Source organism: Carcharodon carcharias, chromosome 5, assembly GCF_017639515.1.
Source record: "Carcharodon carcharias isolate sCarCar2 chromosome 5, sCarCar2.pri, whole genome shotgun sequence".
Taxonomy (NCBI): domain Eukaryota; kingdom Metazoa; phylum Chordata; class Chondrichthyes; order Lamniformes; family Lamnidae; genus Carcharodon; species Carcharodon carcharias.
This window is the reverse complement of record NC_054471.1, coordinates 89751736-89777143: the sequence shown is the minus strand read 5'-3', so window position 1 is coordinate 89777143 and position 25408 is coordinate 89751736.

Genomic DNA, 25408 nt, shown 5'->3' with positions numbered 1-25408 from the left:
AGGGAGTACTGAATACTGAGTACTGAGCACTCTGTACTGAGTACTGTGAACTGAGCACTGAGTACTGAGTACTGAGTACTGAGTACAGAGCACTGAGCACTGCGCACTGAGTACTGAGTACAGAGCTCTGAGTACTGTGTACTGTGTACTGAGTACTTAGCACTGAGCACTGAACACTGAGTCCTGAGTACTGAGCACTGATTACTGTGTACATAGTACTGAGTACTGAGTCCTGAGTACTGAGCACTGTGTACAGAGTACTGAGTACTGAGTACTGAGTACTGAGTACTGAGCACTGAGTACTGAGTACTGAGTACTGGGTACTGAGTACTGAGTACTGACCACTGAGCAGTGAGCAGTGAGTACTGAGTACTGAGTACTGTGTACTAAGTTTTGAGTACTGAGTACTGAGCACTGAGCACTGAGTACTGAGCACTGTGTACTGTGTACTGAGTACTGAGTACTGAGCACTGAGCAGTGAGCAGGGAGTACTGAGTAATGAGTACTGATTACTGTGTACTAAGTTTTGAGTACTGAGTACTGAGCACTGAGTACTGAGTACTGAGCACTGAGCAGTGAGCAGGGAGTACTCAGTACTGATTACTGTGTACTAAGTTTTGAGTACTGAGTACTGAGAACTGAGCACTGAGCACTCTGTACTGAGTACTGTGTACTGAGCACTGAGTACTGAGTACTGAGCACTGATCACTGAGCACTGAGTACTGAGTACTGAGTACTGAGCACTGAGTACTGTGTACTGTGTACTGAGTACTTAGCACTGAGCACTGAGCACTGAGTACTTTGTACTGTGTACTGTATACTGAGCACTGAGCACTGAGCACTGAACACTGATTCCTGAGTCCTGAGTCCTGAGTCCTGAGTCCTGGGTCCTGAGTCCTGAGCACTGAGCACTGAGTACTGAGCACTGAGCACTGAGTACTGAGCACTGTGTGCTGTGTACTGAGTACTGAGTACTGAGCACTGAGCAGTGAGCAGGGAGTACTGAGTACTGATTACTGTGTACTAAGTTTTGAGTACTGAGCACTGAGCACTGAGTACTGAATACTGAGCACTGAGCAGTGAGCAGGGAGTACTGAGTACTGATTACTGTGTACTAAGTTTTGAGTACTGAGTACTGAGAACTGAGCACTGAGCACTCTGTACTGAGTACTGTGTACTGAGCACTGAGTACTGAGTACTGAGTACTGAGTACTGAGTACTGATCACTGAGCACTGAGTACTGAGTACTGAGTACTGAGCACTGAGTACTGTGTACTGTGTACTGAGTACTTAGCACTGAGCACTGAGCACTGAGTACTTTGTACTGTGTACTGTATACTGAGCACTGAGCACTGAACACTGAGTCCTGATTCCTGAGTCCTGAGTCCTGAGTCCTGAGTCCTGGGTCCTGAGTCCTGAGCACTGAGCACTGAGTACTGAGCACTGAGCACTGAGTTCTGTGTACTGGGTACTGAGTTGTGAGTACTGAGCACTGAGCAGTGAGTACTGAGTACTGAGTACTGTGTACTAATTTTGAGTACTGAGCACTGAGCACTGAGTACTGAGTACTGAGCACTGTGTACTGTGTACTGAGTACTGAGTACTGAGCAGTGAGCAGTCAGTACGGAGTACTGAGTACTGTGTACTAAGTTTTGAGTACTGAGCACTGAGCACTGAGTACTGAGTACAGAGCACTGTGTACTGTGTACTGAGTACTGAGTAATGAGTACTGAGCACTGAGCACTGAGTAGTGATTACTGTGTACAGTATACCGTGTACTGTGTACTGAGCACTGAGTAGTGAGTACTGTGTACTGAGCACTGAGCACTGATTTCTGAGCACTGAGCACTGATTACTGAGCACTGAGCACTGAGCAGTGAGTAGTGAGTAATGTGTACTAAGCACTGAGCACTGAGCACTGAGTAATGAGTACTGTGTACTGAGTACTGAGCACTGAGCACTGAGTTGTGAGTACTGTGTACTGAGCACTGAGCACTGAGTACTGTGTACTGTGTAATGAGTATTGTGCACGGAGTAGTGAGTACTGAGCACTGAGAAGTGAGCAGTGAGTACTGAGTACTGAGTACTGTGTACTAAGTTTTGAGTACTGAGTACTGAGCACTGAGTACTGTGTACTGAACACTGAGCACTGAGTACTGAGTACTGAGCACTGAGCACTGTGTACTGAGTACTGAGTACTGAGTACTGTGGACTGAGTACTGTGTACTGAGTACTGAGTACTGAGTACTGAGCACTGTGCACTGAGCACTGTGTACTGTATACTGAGCACTGTGTACTGTATACTGAGCAATGAGTACTGAGTACTGAGTACTGAGCACTGAGTGCTGAGTAATGACCACTGAGCACTGAGTAGTGAGTACTGTGTACTGAGCACTGAGCAGTGATTACTGAGTAATGAGTACTGAGCACTGAATAGTGTGCACTGAGCACTTGGCACTGAGTAGTGAGTACTGAGCACTGTGTACTGAGTAGTGAGTACTGTGTACTGAGTACTGAGCACTGAGTAGTGAGTAGTGTGTGCTGAGCACTGAGCAGTGAGTACTGAGTAATGAGTACTGAGCACTGAGTAGTGTGCACTGAGCACTTGGCACTGAGTAGTGAGTACTGATCACTGTGTACTGAGTACTTTGTACTGAATACTGAGCACTGTGTACTGAGTACTGTGTACTGTGTACTGAGTACTGAGTACTGAATACTGAGCACTGAGCACTGTGTACAGAGTACTCAGTACTGAGTACTCAGTACTGAGTACTGAGTACTGTGTCCTGAGTACTGCGTATTGAGCACTGAGCTCTCTTTACAGTGTAAAGTGTACAGAGTACAGAGTACTGAGCACTTAGTACTGAGCACTGTGCACTGAGTAATGAGTACTGAGCTCTGAGCACTGAGTAGTGAGTACTGTGTACTGTGTACTGTGTACTGAGTACTGAGTAGTGAGTACTGTGTACTGAGCTCTGAGCACTGAGCACTGAGCACTGATTATTGAGAACTGAGTACTGAGTACTGAGTCCTGAGTACTGAGTCTTGAGCACTGAGCAATGTGTACATTGTAAAGTGTACAGAGTACTGAGCACTGAGCACTGAGCACTGAGGAGTGAGTACTGAGAACTGAGCACTGAGTAGTGATTACTGAGTACTGTGTACTGTGTACTGAGCACTGAGTCGTGAGAACTGTGTACTGAGCACTCAGCACTGAGCACTGATTACTGAGCACTGAACACTGAGTAGTGAGTACTGTGTACTGAGCACTGAGCACTGAGCGCTGTGTACTGAGTACTGAGCACTGAGCACTGAGTACTGTGTACTGTGTACTGAGCACTGAGTAGTGAGTACTGAGCACTGAGCAGTGAGCAGTGAGTACTGAGTACTGCGCACTGTGTACTGAGTACTGAGTGCTGAGCACTGAGCAGTGAGCAGGGAGTACTAAGTACTGATTACTGTGTACTAAGTTTTGAGTACTGAGTACTGAGTACTGAGTACTGAGCACTGAGCACTCTGTACTGAGTACTGTGTACTGAGCACTGAGTACTGAGTACTGAGTACTGAGTACTGAGCACTGAGCACTGAGTACTGAGTACTGAGTACTGAGCACTGTGTACAGAGTACTGAGTACTGAGTACTGAGTACTGAGTACTGAGTACTGAGTACTGAGCACTGAGCACTGAGCACTGAGCACTGAGTACTGAGTACTGAGTACTGTGTACTGGGTACAGAGTAGTGAGTACTGAGCACTGAGCAGTGAGCAGTGAGTACTGGGTACTGAATAGTGAGTACTGAGTACTGAGCACTGAGCACTGAGTACTGAGTACTGAGTACTGAGCACTGTGTACTGTGTACTGAGTACTGAGCACTGAGCAGTGAATACTGAGTACTGAGTACTGGGTACTGTGTACTAAGTTTTGAGTACTGAGTACTGAGCACTGAGTACTCTGTACTGAGTACTGTGTACTGAGCACTGAGTACTGAGTACTGAGCACTGAGTACTGAGCACTGAGTGCTGTGTACTGAGTGCTTAACACTGAGTACTGAGCACTGAGCACTGAACACTGAGTCCTGAGTCCTGAGTACTGAGTACTGAGTACTGAGCACCGAGTACTGAGTACTGAGTACTGAGGACTGAGTACTGAGTACTGAGCACTGAGCACTGAGTACTGAGTACTGAGTACTGAGCACTGAGTACTGAGTACTGAGTACTGAGTACTGAGCACTGAGCACTGAGTACTGTGTACTGGGTACTGAGTTGTGAGTACTGAGCAGTGAGCAGTGAGTACTGAGTACTGAGTACTGTGTACTAAGTTTTGTGTACTGAGCACTGAGCACTGAGTACTGAGTACTGAGCACTGTGTACTGAGTACTGAGTACTGAGTACTGAGCAGTGAGCAGTGAGTATGGAGTACTGAGTACTGTGTACTCAGTTTTGAGTACTGCGTACAGAGTACTGTGTACTGAGCACTGAGCACTCTGTACTGAGTACTGTGTACTGAGCACTGAGCACTCTGTACTGAGTACTGTGTACTGAGCACTGAGTACTGAGTACTGAGTACTGAGCACTGAGCACTGAGTACTGAGTACTGAGTACTGAGCACAGTGTACTGTGTACTGAGTACTGAGCACTTAGCAGTGAGCAGTGAGTACTGAGTACTGAGTACTGGGTACTGTGTACTAAGTTTTGAGTACTGAGTAATGAGCACTGAGCACTCTGTACTGAGTAATGTGTACTGAGCACTGAGTACTGAGTGCTGAGCACTGAGCACTGAGTACTGAGTACTGAGTACTGATCACTGAGTACTGTGTACTGAGTACTGAGTGCTGAGCACTGAGCACTGAGCACTGAGCACTGAGCACTGAGTACTGAGTACTGATCACTGAGTACTGTGTACTGTGTACTGAGTACTGAGCACTGAGCAGTGTGTACTGTGTACTGTGTACTGTGTGCTGAGCACTGAGCACTGAGCACTGAGTCCTGTGTACTGAGCACTGAGCACTGTTTACAGAGTACTGAGCACTGAGTACTGAGCACTGTGTACTGAGTACTGAGTACTGAGCAGTGAGCAGGGAGTACTGAGTACTGAGTACTGAGCACTCTGTACTGAGTACTGTGTACTGAGCACTGAGTACTGAGTACTGAGTACTGAGCACTGAGCACTGCGCACTGAGTACTGAGTACAGAGCTCTGAGTACTGTGTACTGTGTACTGAGTACTTAGCACTGAGCACTGAACACTGAGTCCTGAGTACTGAGCACTGATTACTGTGTACATAGTACTGAGTACTGAGTCCTGAGTACTGAGCACTGTGTACAGAGTACTGAGTACTGAGTACTGAGTACTGAGTACTGAGCACTGTGTACTGAGTACTGAGTACTGGGTACTGAGTACTGAGTACTGACCACTGAGCAGTGAGCAGTGAGTACTGAGTACTGAGTACTGTGTACTAAGTTTTGAGTACTGAGTGCTGAGCACTGAGCACTGAGTACTGAGCACTGTGTACTGTGTACTGAGTACTGAGTACTGAGCACTGAGCAGTGAGCAGGGATTACTGTGTACTGAGTACTGATTACTGTGTACTAAGTTTTGAGTACTGAGTACTGAGCACTGAGTACTGAGTACTGAGCACTGAGCAGTGAGCAGGGAGCACTGAGTACTGATTACTGTGTACTAAGTTTTGAGTACTGAGTACTGAGTACTGAGAACTGAGCACTGAGCACTCTGTACTGAGTACTGTGTACTGAGCACTGAGTACTGAGTACTGATCACTGAGCACTGAGTACTGAGTACTGAGCACTGAGTACTGTGTACTGTGTACTGAGTACTTAGCACTGAGCACTGAGCACTGAGTACTTTGTACTGTGTACTGTATACTGAGCACTGAGCACTGAACACTGAGTCCTGATTCCTGAGTCCTGAGACCTGAGTCCTGGGTCCTGAGTCCTGAGCACTGAGCACTGAGTCCTGAGCACTGAGCACTGAGTACTGAGCACTGAGCACTGAGTACTGTGTACTGGGTACTGAGTTGTGAGTACTGAGCACTGAGCAATGAGTACTGAGTACTGAGTACTGTGTACTAATTTTGAGTACTGAGCACTGAGCACTGAGTACTGAGTACTGAGTACTGAGCACTGTGTACTGTGTACTGAGTACTGAGCAGTGAGCAGTCAGTACAGAGTACTGAGTACTGTGTACTAAGTTTTGAGTACTGAGCACTGAGCACTGAGTACTGAGTACAGAGCACTGTGTACTGTGTACTGAGCACTGAGTACTGAGTATCGAGCACTGAGCACTGAGTACTGAGTACTGAGCACTGTGTACAGAGTACTGAGTACTGAGTACTGAGTACTGAGTACTGAGTACTGAGCACTGAGCACTGAGTACTGTGTACTGGGTACTGAGTAGTGAGTACTGAGCACTGAGCCGTGAGCAGTGAGTACTGAGTACTGAGTACTGAGTAGTGAGCAGGGAGTACTGAGTACTGATTACTGTGTACTAAGTTTTGAGTACTGAGTACTGAGCACTGAGCACTGAGTACTGAGTACTGAGTACTGAGTACTGAGCACTGTGTACTGTGTACTGTGTACTGTGTACTGAGTACTGAGCACTGAGCAGTGAGCAGGGAGTACTGAGTACTGATTACTGTGTACTAAGTTTTGAGTACTGAGTACTGAGCACTGAGCACTCTGTACTGAGTACTGTGTACTTAGCACTGAGTACTGAGTACTGAGCACTGAGTACTGAGCACTGAGTACTGAGCACTGAGTACTGTGTACTGTGTACTGAGTACTTAACACTGAGCACTGAGCACTGAACACTGAGTCCTGAGTCCTGAGTCCTGAGTACTGAGTACTGAGCACCGAGTACTGAGTACTGAGCACTGAGTACTGAGTACTGAGCACCGAGCACTGAGTACTGAGTACTGAGCACTGAGCACTGAGCACTGAGTACTGTGTACTACGTTTTGTGTACTGAGCACTGAGCACTGAGTACTGAGTACTGTGTACTGTGTACTGAGTACTGAGTACTGAGTACTGAGCAGTGAGCAGTGAGTACGTAGTACTGAGTACTGTGTACTAAGTTTTGAGTACTGCGTACAGAGTACTGTGTACTGAGCACTGAGCACTCTGTACTGAGTACTGTGTACTGAGCACTGAGTACTGAGTACTGAGCACTGAGCACTGAGTACTGAGTACTGAGTACTGAGCACAGTGTACTGTGTACTGAGTACTGAGCACTTAGCAGTGAGTACTGAGTACTGGGTACTGGGTACTGTGTACTAAGTTTTGAGTACTGAGTACTGAGCACTGAGCACTCTGTACTGAGTACTGTGTACTGAGCACTGAGTACTGAGTGCTGAGCACTGAGCACTGAGTACTGAGTACTGATCACTGAGTACTGTGTACTGTGAACTGAGTACTGAGCACTGAGCAGTGTGTACTGTGTACTGTGTGCTGAGCACTGAGCACTGTTTACAGAGTACTGAGCACTGAGTACTGAGCACTGTGTACTGAGTACTGAGTACTGAGCAGTGAGCAGGGAGTACTGAGTACTGAGTACTGAGCACGGAGCACTGTGTACTGTGTACGGTGCACTGAGTACTGAGCACTGAGCACTGATCACTCAGCTCTGAGTATTGAGCACTGAGCACTGAGCACTGTACTGTGTACTGTGTACTGAGTACTGTGTACTGTGTACTGTGTACTGAGTACTGAGCACTGAGCACTGAGTACTGTGCACTGAGCACTGAATATTGAGCACTGAGCACAGTGTACTGAGGACTGAGCACTGAGTAGTGTGTACTGTGTACTGAGCACGGAGCACTGTGTACTGTGTACGGTGCACTGAGTACTGAGCACTGAGCACTGATCACTCAGCTCTGAGTATTGAGCACTGAGCACTGAGCACTGTACTGTGCACTGTGTACTGAGTACTGTGTACTGTGTACTGTGTACTGAGCACTGAGCACTGAGCACTAGCACTGTGTACTGAGCACTGAGTATTGAACACTGAGCACTGAGCACTATGCACTGTGTACTGAGCACTGAGTATTGAGCACTGAGTACTGAATATTTAGCACTGAGCATTGTGTACTGAGTACTGAGTACTGAGCACTGAGCACTGAACACTGAGCACTTTGTACTGAGTACTGTGTACTGAGTACTGAGCACTGAGCACTGAGCACTGTGTACTGAGTACTGAGTACTGTGTAGTGTGTACTGAGTATGGAGCACTCTGCACTGTGTACTGAGTACTGTGTACTGAGCACTGAGCACTGAGCACTGTGTACTGAGCACTGAGTATTGAGCACTGAGCACTGAGCACTAAGCACTGTGTACTGAGCACTGAGTATTGAGCACTGAGCACTGAGCACTAAGCACTGTGTACGGTGTATTGAGCACTTAGCTCTGAGTACTGAGTATTGAGCACTGAGCACTGAGCACTGAGCACTGTGTACTGAGTATTGTGTACTGAGTACTGAGCACTGAGCTCTGAGCACTGAGTATTGAGCACTGAGCACTGAGCACTGAGTACTATGTACTGAGCACTGATCAATGATCACTGATCACTGAGCACTGTGTACTGAGTACTGTGTACTGAGTACTGAGCACTGAGCACTGTGTACTGAGTTCTGTGTACTGAGTACTGAGCACTGAGCACTGTGCACTGTGTACTTAGTACTGAGTACTGTGTACTGAATACTGTGTACTGAGTACTGAGCACTGAGCACTGAGCACTGAACACTGAGCACTGTGTACTGAGTACTGTGTACTGAGTACTGTGTACTGAGCACTGAGCACTGAGCACTGAGCACTGTGTACTGAGCCCTGTGCACTGAGCACTTAGTATTGAGCACTGAACACTGTGTACTGAGTTCTGTGTACTGAGTACTGAGCACTGAGCACTGTGTACTGAGCACTGAGCAGTATGTACTGAGCACTGAGCACTGTGTACTGAGCGCTGAGCGCTGAGCGCTGAGCGCTGAGCGCTGAGTGCTGAGTGCTGAGTGCTGAGTGCTGAGTGCTGAGTGCTGAGTGCTGAGTGCTGAGTACTGAGTACTGAGCACGGAGCACTGTGTACTGTGTACTGTGTACTGTGTACTGTGTACTGTGTACTGTGTACTGAGTACTGAACACTGAGCACTGATCACTCAGCTCTGAGTATTGAGCACTGAGCACTGAGCACTGTACTGTGTACAGTGTACTGAGTACTGTGTACTTTGTGCTGAGTGCTGAGCACTGAGCACTGAGTACTGTGCAATGAGAACTGAATATTGAGCACTCTGCACTGTGTACTGAGGACTGAGCACTGAGTAGTGTGTACTGAGTACTGAGCACTGTGCACTGTGTACTGTGTACTGAGCACTGAGTACTGAGTACTGAGTACTGAGCACTGAGTACTGAGCACTGAATACTGAGTACTGAGCACTGAGTACTGTGTACTGTGTGCTGAGTACTTAGCACTGAGCACTGAGCACTGAGTACTGTGTACTGTGTACTGTGTACTGTGTACTGAGCACTGAGCACTGAACACTGAGTCCTGAGTCTTGAGTCCTGAGTCCTGGGTCCTGAGTCCTGAGCACTGAGCACTGAGTACTGAGCACTGAGCACTGAGTTGTGAGTACTGAGCACTGAGCAGTGAGTACTGAGTACTGAGTACTGTGTACTAAGTTTTGAGTACTGAGCACTGAGCACTGAGTACTGAGTACTGAGCACTGTGTACTGTGTACTGAGTACTGAGTACTGAGCAGTGAGCAGTGAGTACGGAGTACTGAGTACTGTGTACTAAGTTTTGAGTACTGCGTACAGAGTACTGTGTACTGAGCACTGAGCAATGAGCACTGAGTTCTGTGTACTGGGCACTGAGTACAGAGTACTGAGCACTGAGAACTGAATACTGAGCACAGAGATCTGAGCATTTAGTACTGGGCACTGAGCACAGTCTACTGCGTACTGAGTACTGAGTACTGACCACTGAGCACTGTCTATTGAGTACTGAGTGCTGAGCACTGTGTACTGAGCACTGAGTGCTGAGTTTTGAGTACTGAGCACTGAGCACTGAACACTGTGTACTGAGTACTGAGCACTGAGAACTGTGTACTGTGTACTGTGTACTGAGCATTGAGCACTGAGCACTGAGTACTGAGTACTGAGTACTGAGTACTGAGTACTGAGCAATGAGTACTGAGCACTGAGTACTGAGTACTGAGTACTGAGCACTGAGCACTGTGTACTGTGTACTGTGTACTGAATACTGAGCACTGAGCACTGTCTACTGAGTACTGAGCACTGAGTACTGTGTACTGAGCACTGAGTACTGAACACTGTGTACTGAGCACTAAGCACTGATTACTGTGTACTAAGCAATGAGCACTAAGTACTGAACACTGAGCACTCTGTACTGAGTACTGTGTACTGAGCACTGAGTACTGAGTACCGAGCACTGAGCACTGAGTACTGAGTACTGAGCACTGTGTACAGAGTACTGAGTACTGAGTACTGAGCACTGAGCACTGAGTACTGTGTACTGGGTACTGAGTAGTGAGTACTGAGCACTGAGCCGTGAGCAGTGAGTACTGAATACTGAGTACTGAGTAGTGAGCAGGGAGTACTGAGTACTGAGTACTGATTACTCTGTACTAAGTTTTGAGTACTGAGTACTGAGCACTGAGCACTGAGTACTGAGTACTGAGTACTGAGCACTGTGTACTGTGTACTGAGTACTGAGTACTGAGCACTGAGCAGTGAGCAGGGAGTACTGAGTACTGATTACTGTGTACTAAGTTTTGAGTAGGAGGACTGAGCACTGAGCACTCTGTACTGAGTACTGTGTACTTAGCACTGAGTACTGAGTACTGTGTACTGAGTACTTAACACTGAGCACTGAGCACTGAACACTGAGTCCTGAGTCCTGAGTCCTGAGTCCTGAGTCCTGAGCACCGAGCACCGAGCACCGAGCACCGAGCACCGAGCACCGAGCACCGAGTACTGAGTACTGAGCACTGTGTACTACGTTTTGTGTACTGAGCACTGAGCACTGAGTACTGAGTACTGAGCACTGTGTACTGTGTACTGAGTACTGAGTACTGAGCAGAGAGCAGTGAGTACGGAGTACTGAGTACTGTGTACTAAGTTTTGAGTACTGCGTACAGAGTACTGTGTACTGACCACTGAGCACTCTGTACTGAGTATTGTGTACTGAGCAATGAGCACTGAGTTCTGTGTACTGGGCACTGAGTACAGAGTACTGAGCACTGAGAACTGAATACTGAGCACTGAGCACTGAGCATTGAGTACTGGGCACTGAGCACAGTCTACTGCGTACTGAGTACTGAGCACTGAGCACTGTGTATTGAGTACAGAGCACTGAGCACTGTGTACTGAGCAGTGAGTGCTGATTTTTGAGTACTGAGCACTGAGCACTGAACACTGTGTACTGAGTACTCAGCACTGAGAACTGTGTACTGAGTACTGTGTACTGAGCATTGAGCACTGAGCACTGAGTACTGAGTACTGAGCAATGAGTACTGAGCACTGAGTACTGTGTACTGAGTACTGAGTACTGAGTACTGAGTACTGAGCACTGAGCACTGTGTACTGTGTACTGTGTACTGTGTACTGAATACTGAGCACTGAGCACTGTCTACTGAGTACTGAGCACTGAGCACTGAGCACTGTGTACTGAGTACTGAGCACTTAGCACTGAGCACTGTGTACTGAGCATTGAGCATTGAGCACTGATTACTGAGTACTGAGCAATAAGTACTGAGTTCTGGGTACTGAGTACTGAGTACTGAGCACTGAGCACTGAGCACTGAGTACTGAGTACTGAGTACTGAGCACTGAGCACTGAGCACTGTGTAATGAGTACTGTGTACTGGGTACTGAGTACTGAGTACTGACAACTGAGCAGTGAGCAGTGAGTACTGAGTACTGAGTACTGTGTACTAAGTTTTGAGTACTGAGTACTGAGCACTGAGTACTGTGTACTGTGTACTGTGTACTGAGTACTGAGTACTGAGCACTGAGCAGTGAGCAGGGAGTACTGAGTACTGAGTACTGTGTACTAAGTTTTGAGTACTGAGTACTGAGCACTGAGCACTCTGTACTGAGTACTGTGTACTGAGCACTGAGTACTGAGTACTGAGCACTGAGTGCTGAGTACTGAGCATTGTGTACTGTGTACTGAGCACTGAGCACTGAGTCGTGAGTACTGTGTACTGAGTACTGAGCTCTGAGTACTGTGTACTGTGTACTGAGTACTGAGCACTTAGCACTGTGTAGTGAGTACTGAGCACTGAGCACTGAGCACTGAGCAGTGAGTAGTGAGTAGTGAGTACTAAGTACTGTGTACTGAGTTTTGAGTACTGAGAACTGAGTACTGTGTACTGACTACTGAGCATTGATCATTGAGCACTGAGCACTGAGCACTGAGCACTGAGTAGTGAGTACTCAGCACTGAGCAGTGAGTAGTGAGTATTGAGTACTGAGTACTGTGTACTGAGTTTTGAGTACTGAGAACTGAGTACTGTGTACTGAGTTTTGAGTACTGAGAACTGAGTACTGTGTACTGAGTACTGAGCATTGAGCATTGAGCACTGAGCACTGAGCAATGAGCACTGAGTTCTGTGTACTGAGCACTGAGTACAGAGTACTGAGCACTGAGAACCGAATACTGAGCACAGAGATCTGAGCATTGAGTACTGGGCACTGAGCACAGTCTACTGCGTACTGAGTACTGAGTACTGAGCACTGAGCACTGTGTATTGAGTACTGAGTACTGAGTACTGAGTACTGAGCACTGAGCACTGAGCACTGAATACTGTGTACTGAGTACTGAGCACTGAGAACTGTGTACTGAGTACTGTGTACTGAGCATTGAGCACTGAGCACTGAGTACTGAGTACTGAGTATTGAGCACTGAGCACTGTGTATTGAGTACTGAGCACTGAGCAATGTGTACTGAGCACTGAGTACTGAGTACTGAGTACTGAGCACTGAGCAGTCTGTACTGAGTACTGTGTACTGAGCATTGAGTACTGAGTGCTGTGCACTGAGAACTGAGTACTTTGTACTGAGCACTGAGTACTGTGTACTGTGTACTGTGTTCTGAGTACTGAGCACTGAGCACTGAGCACTTTGTACTGAGTACTGTGTACTGAGCACTGAGCACTGAGTCCTGTGTACTGAGCACTGAGCACTGTGGACAGAGTACTGAGTACTGTGTGCTGAATCCTGAGTCCTGAGTACTGGGTATTGAGCACTGAGCATTGTGTACAGTGTACAGATTGCTGAGCACTGAGCACTGAGTAATGAGTACTGAGCACTGAGCACTGAGTACTGAGCACTGTGTACTGTGTACTGTGTACTGAGTACTGAGTACTGAGCAGTGAGCAGTGAGTACGGAGTACTGAGTACTGTGTACTAAGTTTTGAGTACTGCGTACAGAGTACTGTGTACTGAGCACTGAGCACTGAGTACTGAGTACTGAGTACTGAGCACAGTGTACTGTGTACTGAGTACTGAGCACTTAGCAGTGAGCAGTGAGTACTGAGTACTGAGTACTGGGGACTGTGTACTAAGTTTTGAGTACTGAGTACTGAGTACTGAGCACTCTGTACTGAGTACTGTGTACTGAGCACTGAGTACTGAGTGCTGAGCACTGAGCACTGAGCACTGAGTACTGAGTACTGATCACTGAGTACTGTGTACTGTGTACTGAGTACTGAGCACTGAGCAGTGTGTACTGTGTACTGTGTACTGTGTGCTGAGCACTGAGCACTGAGCACTGAGTCCTGTGTACTGAGCACTGAGCACTGTTTACAGAGTACTGAGCACTGAGTACTGGGCACTCTGTACTGAGTACTGAGTACTGAGCAGTGAGCAGGGAGTACTGAATACTGAGTACTGAGCACTCTGTACTGAGTACTGTGAACTGAGCACTGAGTACTGAGTACTGAGTACTGAGTACAGAGCACTGAGCACTGCGCACTGAGTACTGAGTACAGAGCTCTGAGTACTGTGTACTGTGTACTGAGTACTTAGCACTGAGCACTGAACACTGAGTCCTGAGTACTGAGCACTGATTACTGTGTACATAGTACTGAGTACTGAGTCCTGAGTACTGAGCACTGTGTACAGAGTACTGAGTACTGAGTACTGAGTACTGAGTACTGAGCACTGAGTACTGAGTACTGAGTACTGGGTACTGAGTACTGAGTACTGACCACTGAGCAGTGAGCAGTGAGTACTGAGTACTGAGTACTGTGTACTAAGTTTTGAGTACTGAGTACTGAGCACTGAGCACTGAGTACTGAGCACTGTGTACTGTGTACTGAGTACTGAGTACTGAGCACTGAGCAGTGAGCAGGGAGTACTGAGTAATGAGTACTGATTACTGTGTACTAAGTTTTGAGTACTGAGTACTGAGCACTGAGTACTGAGTACTGAGCACTGAGCAGTGAGCAGGGAGTACTCAGTACTGATTACTGTGTACTAAGTTTTGAGTACTGAGTACTGAGAACTGAGCACTGAGCACTCTGTACTGAGTACTGTGTACTGAGCACTGAGTACTGAGTACTGAGTACTGATCACTGAGCACTGAGTACTGAGTACTGAGTACTGAGCACTGAGTACTGTGTACTGTGTACTGAGTACTTAGCACTGAGCACTGAGCACTGAGTACTTTGTACTGTGTACTGTATACTGAGCACTGAGCACTGAGCACTGAACACTGATTCCTGAGTCCTGAGTCCTGAGTCCTGAGTCCTGAGTCCTGAGTCCTGAGTCCTGAGTCCTGAGTCCTGGGTCCTGAGTCCTGAGCACTGAGCACTGAGTACTGAGCACTGAGCACTGAGTACTGAGCACTGTGTGCTGTGTACTGAGTACTGAGTACTGAGCACTGAGCAGTGAGCAGGGAGTACTGAGTACTGATTACTGTGTACTAAGTTTTGAGTACTGAGCACTGAGCACTGAGTACTGAATACTGAGCACTGAGCAGTGAGCAGGGAGTACTGAGTACTGATTACTGTGTACTAAGTTTTGAGTACTGAGTACTGAGAACTGAGCACTGAGCACTCTGTACTGAGTACTGTGTACTGAGCACTGAGTACTGAGTACTGAGTACTGAGTACTGAGTACTGATCACTGAGCACTGAGTACTGAGTACTGAGCACTGAGTACTGTGTACTGTGTACTGAGTACTTAGCACTGAGCACTGAGCACTGAGTACTTTGTACTGTGTACTGTATACTGAGCACTGAGCACTGAACACTGAGTCCTGATTCCTGAGTCCTGAGTCCTGAGTCCTGAGTCCTGGGTCCTGAGTCCTGAGCACTGAGCACTGAGTACTGAGCACTGAGCACTGAGTTCTGTGTACTGGGTACTGAGTTGTGAGTACTGAGCACTGAGCAGTGAGTACTGAGTACTGAGTACTGTGTACTAATTTTGAGTACTGAGCACTGAGCACTGAGTACTGAGTACTGAGCACTGTGTACTGTGTACTGAGTACTGAGTACTGAGCAGTGAGCAGTCAGTACGGAGTACTGAGTACTGTGTACTAAGTTTTGAGTACTGAGCACTGAGCACTGAGTACTGAGTACAGAGCACTGTGTACTGTGTACTGAGTACTGAGTAATGAGTACTGAGCACTGAGCACTGAGTAGTGATTACTGTGTACAGTATACCGTGTACTGTGTACTGAGCACTGAGTAGTGAGTACTGTGTACTGAGCACTGAGCACTGATTTCTGAGCACTGAGCACTGATTACTGAGCACTGAGCACTGAGCAGTGAGTAGTGAGTAATGTGTACTAAGCACTGAGCACTGAGCACTGAGTAATGAGTACTGTGTACTGAGTACTGAGCACTGAGCACTGAGTTGTGAGTACTGTGTACTGAGCACTGAGCACTGAGTACTGTGTACTGTGTAATGAGTATTGTGCACGGAGTAGTGAGTACTGAGCACTGAGAAGTGAGCAGTGAGTACTGAGTACTGAGTACTGTGTACTAAGTTTTGAGTACTGAGTACTGAGCACTGAGTACTGTGTACTGAACACTGAGCACTGAGTACTGAGTACTGAGCACTGAGCACTGTGTACTGAGTACTGAGTACTGAGTACTGTGGACTGAGTACTGTGTACTGAGTACTGAGTACTGAGTACTGAGCACTGTGCACTGAGCACTGTGTACTGTATACTGAGCACTGTGTACTGTATACTGAGCAATGAGTACTGAGTACTGAGTACTGAGCACTGAGTGCTGAGTAATGACCACTGAGCACTGAGTAGTGAGTACTGTGTACTGAGCACTGAGCAGTGATTACTGAGTAATGAGTACTGAGCACTGAATAGTGTGCACTGAGCACTTGGCACTGAGTAGTGAGTACTGAGCACTGTGTACTGAGTAGTGAGTACTGTGTACTGAGTACTGAGCACTGAGTAGTGAGTAGTGTGTGCTGAGCACTGAGCAGTGAGTACTGAGTAATGAGTACTGAGCACTGAGTAGTGTGCACTGAGCACTTGGCACTGAGTAGTGAGTACTGATCACTGTGTACTGAGTACTTTGTACTGAATACTGAGCACTGTGTACTGAGTACTGTGTACTGTGTACTGAGTACTGAGTACTGAATACTGAGCACTGAGCACTGTGTACAGAGTACTCAGTACTGAGTACTCAGTACTGAGTACTGAGTACTGTGTCCTGAGTACTGCGTATTGAGCACTGAGCTCTCTTTACAGTGTAAAGTGTACAGAGTACAGAGTACTGAGCACTTAGTACTGAGCACTGTGCACTGAGTAATGAGTACTGAGCTCTGAGCACTGAGTAGTGAGTACTGTGTACTGTGTACTGTGTACTGAGTACTGAGTAGTGAGTACTGTGTACTGAGCTCTGAGCACTGAGCACTGAGCACTGATTATTGAGAACTGAGTACTGAGTACTGAGTCCTGAGTACTGAGTCTTGAGCACTGAGCAATGTGTACATTGTAAAGTGTACAGAGTACTGAGCACTGAGCACTGAGCACTGAGGAGTGAGTACTGAGAACTGAGCACTGAGTAGTGATTACTGAGTACTGTGTACTGTGTACTGAGCACTGAGTCGTGAGAACTGTGTACTGAGCACTCAGCACTGAGCACTGATTACTGAGCACTGAACACTGAGTAGTGAGTACTGTGTACTGAGCACTGAGCACTGAGCGCTGTGTACTGAGTACTGAGCACTGAGCACTGAGTACTGTGTACTGTGTACTGAGCACTGAGTAGTGAGTACTGAGCACTGAGCAGTGAGCAGTGAGTACTGAGTACTGCGCACTGTGTACTGAGTACTGAGTGCTGAGCACTGAGCAGTGAGCAGGGAGTACTAAGTACTGATTACTGTGTACTAAGTTTTGAGTACTGAGTACTGAGTACTGAGTACTGAGCACTGAGCACTCTGTACTGAGTACTGTGTACTGAGCACTGAGTACTGAGTACTGAGTACTGAGTACTGAGCACTGAGCACTGAGTACTGAGTACTGAGTACTGAGCACTGTGTACAGAGTACTGAGTACTGAGTACTGAGTACTGAGTACTGAGTACTGAGTACTGAGTACTGAGCACTGAGCACTGAGCACTGAGCACTGAGTACTGAGTACTGAGTACTGTGTACTGGGTACAGAGTAGTGAGTACTGAGCACTGAGCAGTGAGCAGTGAGTACTGGGTACTGAATAGTGAGTACTGAGTACTGAGCACTGAGCACTGAGTACTGAGTACTGAGTACTGAGCACTGTGTACTGTGTACTGTGTACTGAGTACTGAGCACTGAGCAGTGAATACTGAGTACTGAGTACTGGGTACTGTGTACTAAGTTTTGAGTACTGAGTACTGAGCACTGAGTACTCTGTACTGAGTACTGTGTACTGAGCACTGAGTACTGAGTACTGAGCACTGAGTACTGAGCACTGAGTGCTGTGTACTGAGTGCTTAACACTGAGTACTGAGCACTGAGCACTGAACACTGAGTCCTGAGTCCTGAGTACTGAGTACTGAGTACTGAGCACCGAGTACTGAGTACTGAGTACTGAGGACTGAGTACTGAGTACTGAGCACTGAGCACTGAGTACTGAGTACTGAGTACTGAGCACTGAGTACTGAGTACTGAGTACTGAGTACTGAGCACTGAGCACTGAGTACTGTGTACTGGGTACTGAGTTGTGAGTACTGAGCAGTGAGCAGTGAGTACTGAGTACTGAGTACTGTGTACTAAGTTTTGTGTACTGAGCACTGAGCACTGAGTACTGAGTACTGAGCACTGTGTACTGAGTACTGAGTACTGAGTACTGAGCAGTGAGCAGTGAGTATGGAGTACTGAGTACTGTGTACTCAGTTTTGAGTACTGCGTACAGAGTACTGTGTACTGAGCACTGAGCACTCTGTACTGAGTACTGTGTACTGAGCACTGAGTACTGAGTACTGAGTACTGAGCACTGAGCACTGAGTACTGAGTACTGAGTACTGAGCACAGTGTACTGTGTACTGAGTACTGAGCACTTAGCAGTGAGCAGTGAGTACTGAGTACTGAGTACTGGGTACTGTGTACTAAGTTTTGAGTACTGAGTAATGAGCACTGAGCACTCTGTACTGAGTAATGTGTACTGAGCACTGAGTACTGAGTGCTGAGCACTGAGCACTGAGTACTGAGTACTGAGTACTGAGTACTGATCACTGAGTACTGTGTACTGAGTACTGAGTGCTGAGCACTGAGCACTGAGCACTGAGCACTGAGCACTGAGTACTGAGTACTGATCACTGAGTACTGTGTACTGTGTACTGAGTACTGAGCACTGAGCAGTGTGTACTGTGTACTGTGTACTGTGTGCTGAGCACTGAGCACTGAGCACTGAGTCCTGTGTACTGAGCACTGAGCACTGTTTACAGAGTACTGAGCACTGAGTACTGAGCACTGTGTACTGAGTACTGAGTACTGAGCAGTGAGCAGGGAGTACTGAGTACTGAGTACTGAGCACTCTGTACTGAGTACTGTGTACTGAGCACTGAGTACTGAGTACTGAGTACTGAGCACTGAGCACTGCGCACTGAGTACTGAGTACAGAGCTCTGAGTACTGTGTACTGTGTACTGAGTACTTAGCACTGAGCACTGAACACTGAGTCCTGAGTACTGAGCACTGATTACTGTGTACATAGTACTGAGTACTGAGTCCTGAGTACTGAGCACTGTGTACAGAGTACTGAGTACTGAGTACTGAGTACTGAGTACTGAGCACTGAGTACTGAGTACTGAGTACTGGGTACTGAGTACTGAGTACTGACCACTGAGCAGTGAGCAGTGAGTACTGAGTACTGAGTACTGTGTACTAAGTTTTGAGTACTGAGTGCTGAGCACTGAGCACTGAGTACTGAGCACTGTGTACTGTGTACTGAGTACTGAGTACTGAGCACTGAGCAGTGAGCAGGGATTACTGTGTACTGAGTACTGATTACTGTGTACTAAGTTTTGAGTACTGAGTACTGAGCACTGAGTACTGAGTACTGAGCACTGAGCAGTGAGCAGGGAGCACTGAGTACTGATTACTGTGTACTAAGTTTTGAGTACTGAGTACTGAGAACTGAGCACTGAGCACTCTGTACTGAGTACTGTGTACTGAGCACTGAGTACTGAGTACTGATCACTGAGCACTGAGTACTGAGTACTGAGCACTGAGTACTGTGTACTGTGTACTGAGTACTTAGCACTGAGCACTGAGCACTGAGTACTTTGTACTGTGTACTGTATACTGAGCACTGAGCACTGAACACTGAGTCCTGATTCCTGAGTCCTGAGACCTGAGTCCTGGGTCCTGAGTCCTGAGCACTGAGCACTGAGTCCTGAGCACTGAGCACTGAGTACTGAGCACTGAGCACTGAGTACTGTGTACTGGGTACTGAGTTGTGAGTACTGAGCACTGAGCAATGAGTACTGAGTACTGAGTACTGTGTACTAATTTTGAGTACTGAGCACTGAGCACTGAGTACTGAGTACTGAGTACTGAGCACTGTGTACTGTGTACTGTGTACTGAGTACTGAGCAGTGAGCAGTCAGTACAGAGTACTGAGTACTGTGTACTAAGTTTTGAGTACTGAGCACTGAGCACTGAGTACTGAGTACAGAGCACTGTGTACTGTGTACTGAGTACTGAGTACTGAGCAGTGAGCAGTGAGTACGGAGTACTGAGTACTGTGTACTAAGTTTTGAGTACTGCGTACAGAGTACTGTGTACTGAGCACTGAGTACTGAGTACTGAGTACTGAGCATTGTGTACTGTGTACTGAGCACTGAGCACTGAGTCGTGAGTACTGTGTACTGAGTACTGAGCTCTGAGTATTGTGTACTGTGTACTGAGTACTGAGCACTGAGCACTGTGTAGTGAGTACTGAGCACTGAGCACTGAGCAGTGAGTAGTGAGTAGTGAGTACTAAGTACTGTGTACTGAGTTTTGAGTACTGAGAACTGAATACTGTGTACTGAGTACTGAGCATTGATCATTGAGCACTGAGCACTGAGCACTGAGTAGTGAGTACTCAGCACTGAGCAGTGAGTAGTGAGTAGTGAGTACTGAGTACTGTGTACTGAGTTTTGAGTACTGAGAACTGAGTACTGTGTACTGAGTTTTGAGTACTGAGAACTGAGTACTGTGTACTGAGTACTGAGCATTGAGCATTGAGCACTGAGCACTGAGCAATGAGCACTGAGTTCTGTGTACTGAGCACTGAGTACAGAGTACTGAGCACTGAGAACCGAATACTGAGCACAGAGATCTGAGCATTGAGTACTGGGCACTGAGCACAGTCTACTGCGTACTGAGTGCTGAGTACTGAGCACTGAGCACTGTGTATTGAGTACTGAGCACTGTGTACTGAGCACTGAGCACTCTGTACTGAGTACTGTGTACTGAGCACTGAGTACTGAGTACTGAGTACTGAGTACTGAGCACTGAGCACTGAGTACTGAGTACTGAGTACTGAGCACAGTGTACTGTGTACTGAGTACTGAGCACTTAGCAGTGAGCAGTGAGTACTGAGTACTGAGTACTGGGTACTGTGTACTAAGTTTTGAGTACTGAGTAATGAGCACTGAGCACTCTGTACTGAGTAATGTGTACTGAGCACTGAGTACTGAGTGCTGAGCACTGAGCACTGAGTACTGAGTACTGAGTACTGATCACTGAGTACTGTGTACTGAGTACTGAGTGCTGAGCACTGAGCACTGAGCACTGAGCACTGAGCACTGAGTACTGAGTACTGATCACTGAGTACTGTGTACTGTGTACTGAGTACTGAGCACTGAGCAGTGTGTACTGTGTACTGTGTGCTGAGCACTGAGCACTGAGCACTGAGTCCTGTGTACTGAGCACTGAGCACTGTTTACAGAGTACTGAGCACTGAGTACTGAGCACTGTGTACTGAGTACTGAGTACTGAGCAGTGAGCAGGGAGTACTGAGTACTGAGTACTGAGCACTCTGTACTGAGTACTGTGTACTGAGCACTGAGTACTGAGTACAGAGTACTGAGCACTGAGCACTGCGCACTGAGTACTGAGTACAGAGCTCTGAGTACTGTGTACTGTGTACTGAGTACTTAGCACTGAGCACTGAACACTGAGTCCTGAGTACTGAGCACTGATTACTGTGTACATAGTGCTGAGTACTGAGTCCTGAGTACTGAGCACTGTGTACAGAGTACTGAGTACTGAGTACTGAGTACTGAGTACTGAGTACTGAGTACTGAGTACTGAGCACTGAGTACTGAGTACTGAGTACTGGGTACTGAGTACTGAGTACTGACCACTGAGCAGTGAGCAGTGAGTACTGAGTACTGAGTACTGTGTACTAAGTTTTGAGTACTGAGTGCTGAGCACTGAGCACTGAGTACTGAGCACTGTGTACTGTGTACTGAGTACTGAGTACTGAGCACTGAGCAGTGAGCAGGGATTACTGTGTACTGATTACTGTGTACTAAGTTTTGAGTACTGAGTACTGAGCACTGAGTACTGAGTACTGAGCACTGAGCAGTGAGCAGGGAGCACTGAGTACTGATTACTGTGTACTAAGTTTTGAGTACTGAGTACTGAGAACTGAGCACTGAGCACTCTGTACTGAGTACTGTGTACTGAGCACTGAGTACTGAGTACTGATCACTGAGCACTGAGTACTGAGTACTGAGCACTGAGTACTGTGTACTGTGTACTGAGTACTTAGCACTGAGCACTGAGCACTGAGTACTTTGTACTGTGTACTGTATACTGAGCACTGAGCACTGAACACTGAGTCCTGATTCCTGAGTCCTGAGACCTGAGTCCTGGGTCCTGAGTCCTGAGCACTGAGCACTGAGTCCTGAGCACTGAGCACTGAGTACTGAGCACTGAGCACTGAGTACTGTGTACTGGGTACTGAGTTGTGAGTACTGAGCACTGAGCAATGAGTACTGAGTACTGAGTACTGTGTACTAATTTTGAGTACTGAGCACTGAGCACTGAGTACTGAGTACTGAGCACTGTGTACTGTGTACTGAGTACTGAGCAGTGAGCAGTCAGTACGGAGTACTGAGTACTGTGTACTAAGTTTTGAGTACTGAGCACTGAGCACTGAGTACTGAGTACAGAGCACTGTGTACTGTGTACTGAGTACTGAGTACTGAGCAGTGAGCAGTGAGTACGGAGTACTGAGTACTGTGTACTAAGTTTTGAGTACTGCGTACAGAGTACTGTGTACTGAGCACTGAGTACTGAGTACTGAGTACTGAGCATTGTGTACTGTGTACTGAGCACTGAGCACTGAGTCGTGAGTACTGTGTACTGAGTACTGAGCTCTGAGTATTGTGTACTGTGTACTGAGTACTGAGCACTGAGCACTGTGTAGTGAGTACTGAGCACTGAGCACTGAGCAGTGAGTAGTGAGTAGTGAGTACTAAGTACTGTGTACTGAGTTTTGAGTACTGAGAACTGAATACTGTGTACTGAGTACTGAGCATTGATCATTGAGCACTGAGCACTGAGCACTGAGTAGTGAGTACTCAGCACTGAGCAGTGAGTAGTGAGTAGTGAGTACTGAGTACTGTGTACTGAGTTTTGAGTACTGAGAACTGAGTACTGTGTACTGAGTTTTGAGTACTGAGAACTGAGTACTGTGTACTGAGTACTGAGCATTGAGCATTGAGCACTGAGCACTGAGCAATGAGCACTGAGTTCTGTGTACTGAGCACTGAGTACAGAGTACTGAGCACTGAGAACCGAATACTGAGCACAGAGATCTGAGCATTGAGTACTGGGCACTGAGCACAGTCTACTGCGTACTGAGTGCTGAGTACTGAGCACTGAGCACTGTGTATTGAGTACTGAGCACTGAGCACTGTGTACTGAGCACTGAGTACTGAGTACTGAGTACGGAGCACTGAGCACTGAATACTGTGTACTGAGTACTGAGCACTGAGAACTGTGTACTTAGTACTGTGTGCTGAGCACTGAGCACTGAGCACTGAGTACTGAGTACTGAGCACTGAGCACTGTGTATTGAGTACTGAGCACTGAGCAATGTGTACTGAGCACTGAGTACTGAGTACTGAGTACTGAGCACTGAGCAGTCTGTACTGAGTACTGTGTACTGAGCATTGAGTACTGAGTGCTGTGCACTGAGAACTGAGTACTTTGTACTGAGCACTGAGTACTGTGTACTGTGTACTGTGTTCTGAGTACTTGCACTGAGCACTGAGCACTTTGTACTGAGTACTGTGTACTGAGCAGTGAGCACTGAGTCCTGTGTACTGAGCACTGAGCACTGTGGACAGAGTACTGAGTACTGTGTGCTGAGTCCTGAGTCCTGAGTACTGGGTATTGAGCACTGAGCATTGTGTACAGTGTACAGATTGCTGAGCACTGAGCACTGAGTAATGAGTACTGAGCACTGAGCACTGAGTACTGAGTACTGAGCACTGTGTACTGTGTACTGAGTACTGAGTACTGAGCAGTGAGCAGTGAGTACGGAGTACTGAGTACTAAGTTTTGAGTACTGCGTACAGAGTACTGTGTACTGAGCACTGAGCACTCTGTACTGAGTACTGTGTACTGAGCACTTAGTACTGAGTACTGAGTACTGAGCACTGAGCACTGAGTACTGAGTACTGAGTACTGAGCACAGTGTACTGTGTACTGAGTACTAAGCACCTAGCAGTGAGCAGTGAGTACTGAGTACTGAGTACTGGGTACTGTGTACTAAGTTTTGAGTACTGAGTACTGAGCACTGAGCACTCTGTACTGAGTACTGTGTACTGAGCACTGAGTACTGAGTGCTGAGCACTGAGCACTGAGTACTGAGTACTGATCACTGAGTACTGTGTACTGTGTACTGAGTACTGAGCACTGAGCAGTGTGTACTGTGTACTGTGTACTGTGTGCTGAGCACTGAGCACTGAGCACTGAGTCCTGTGTACTGAGCACTGAGCACTGTTTACAGAGTACTGAGCACTGAGTACTGAGCACTGTGTACTGAGTACTGAGTACTGAGCAGTGAGCAGGGAGTACTGAATACTGAGTACTGAGCACTCTGTACTGAGTACTGTGTACTGAGCACTGAGCACTGTTTACAGAGTACTGAGCACTGAGTACTGAGCACTGTGTACTGAGTACTGAGTACTGAGCAGTGAGCAGGGAGTACTGAATACTGAGTACTGAGCACTCTGTACTGAGTACTGTGTACTGAGCACTGAGTACTGAGTACTGAGTACTGAGCACTGAGCACTGCGCACTGAGTACTGAGTACAGAGCTCTGTGTACTGTGTACTGTGTACTGAGTACTTAGCACTGAGCACTGAACACTGAGTCCTGAGTACTGAGCACTGAATACTGTGTACATAGTACTGAGTACTTAGTCCTGAGTACTGAGCACTGTGTACAGAATACTGAGTACTGAGTACTGAGTACTGAGTACTGAGCACTGAGTACTGAGTACTGAGCACTGAGTACTGAGTACTGAGTACTGAGTACTGGGTACTGAGTACTGAGTACTGACCACTGAGCAGTGAGCAGTGAGTACTGAGTACTGAGTACTGTGTACTAAGTTTTGAGTACTGAGTACTGAGCACTGAGCACTGAGTACTGAGCACTGTGTACTGTGTACTGAGTACTGAGTATGAGCACTGAGCAGTGAGCAGGGAGTACTGAGTACTGAGTACTGATTACTGTGTACTAAGTTTTGAGTACTGAGTACTGAGCACTGAGTACTGAGTACTGAGCACTGAGCTGTGATCAGGGAGTACTGAGTACTGATTACTGTGTACTAAGTTTTGAGTACTGAGTACTGAGAACTGAGCATTGAGCACTCTGTACTGAGTACTGTGTACTGAGCACTGAGTACTGAGTACTGAGCACTGAG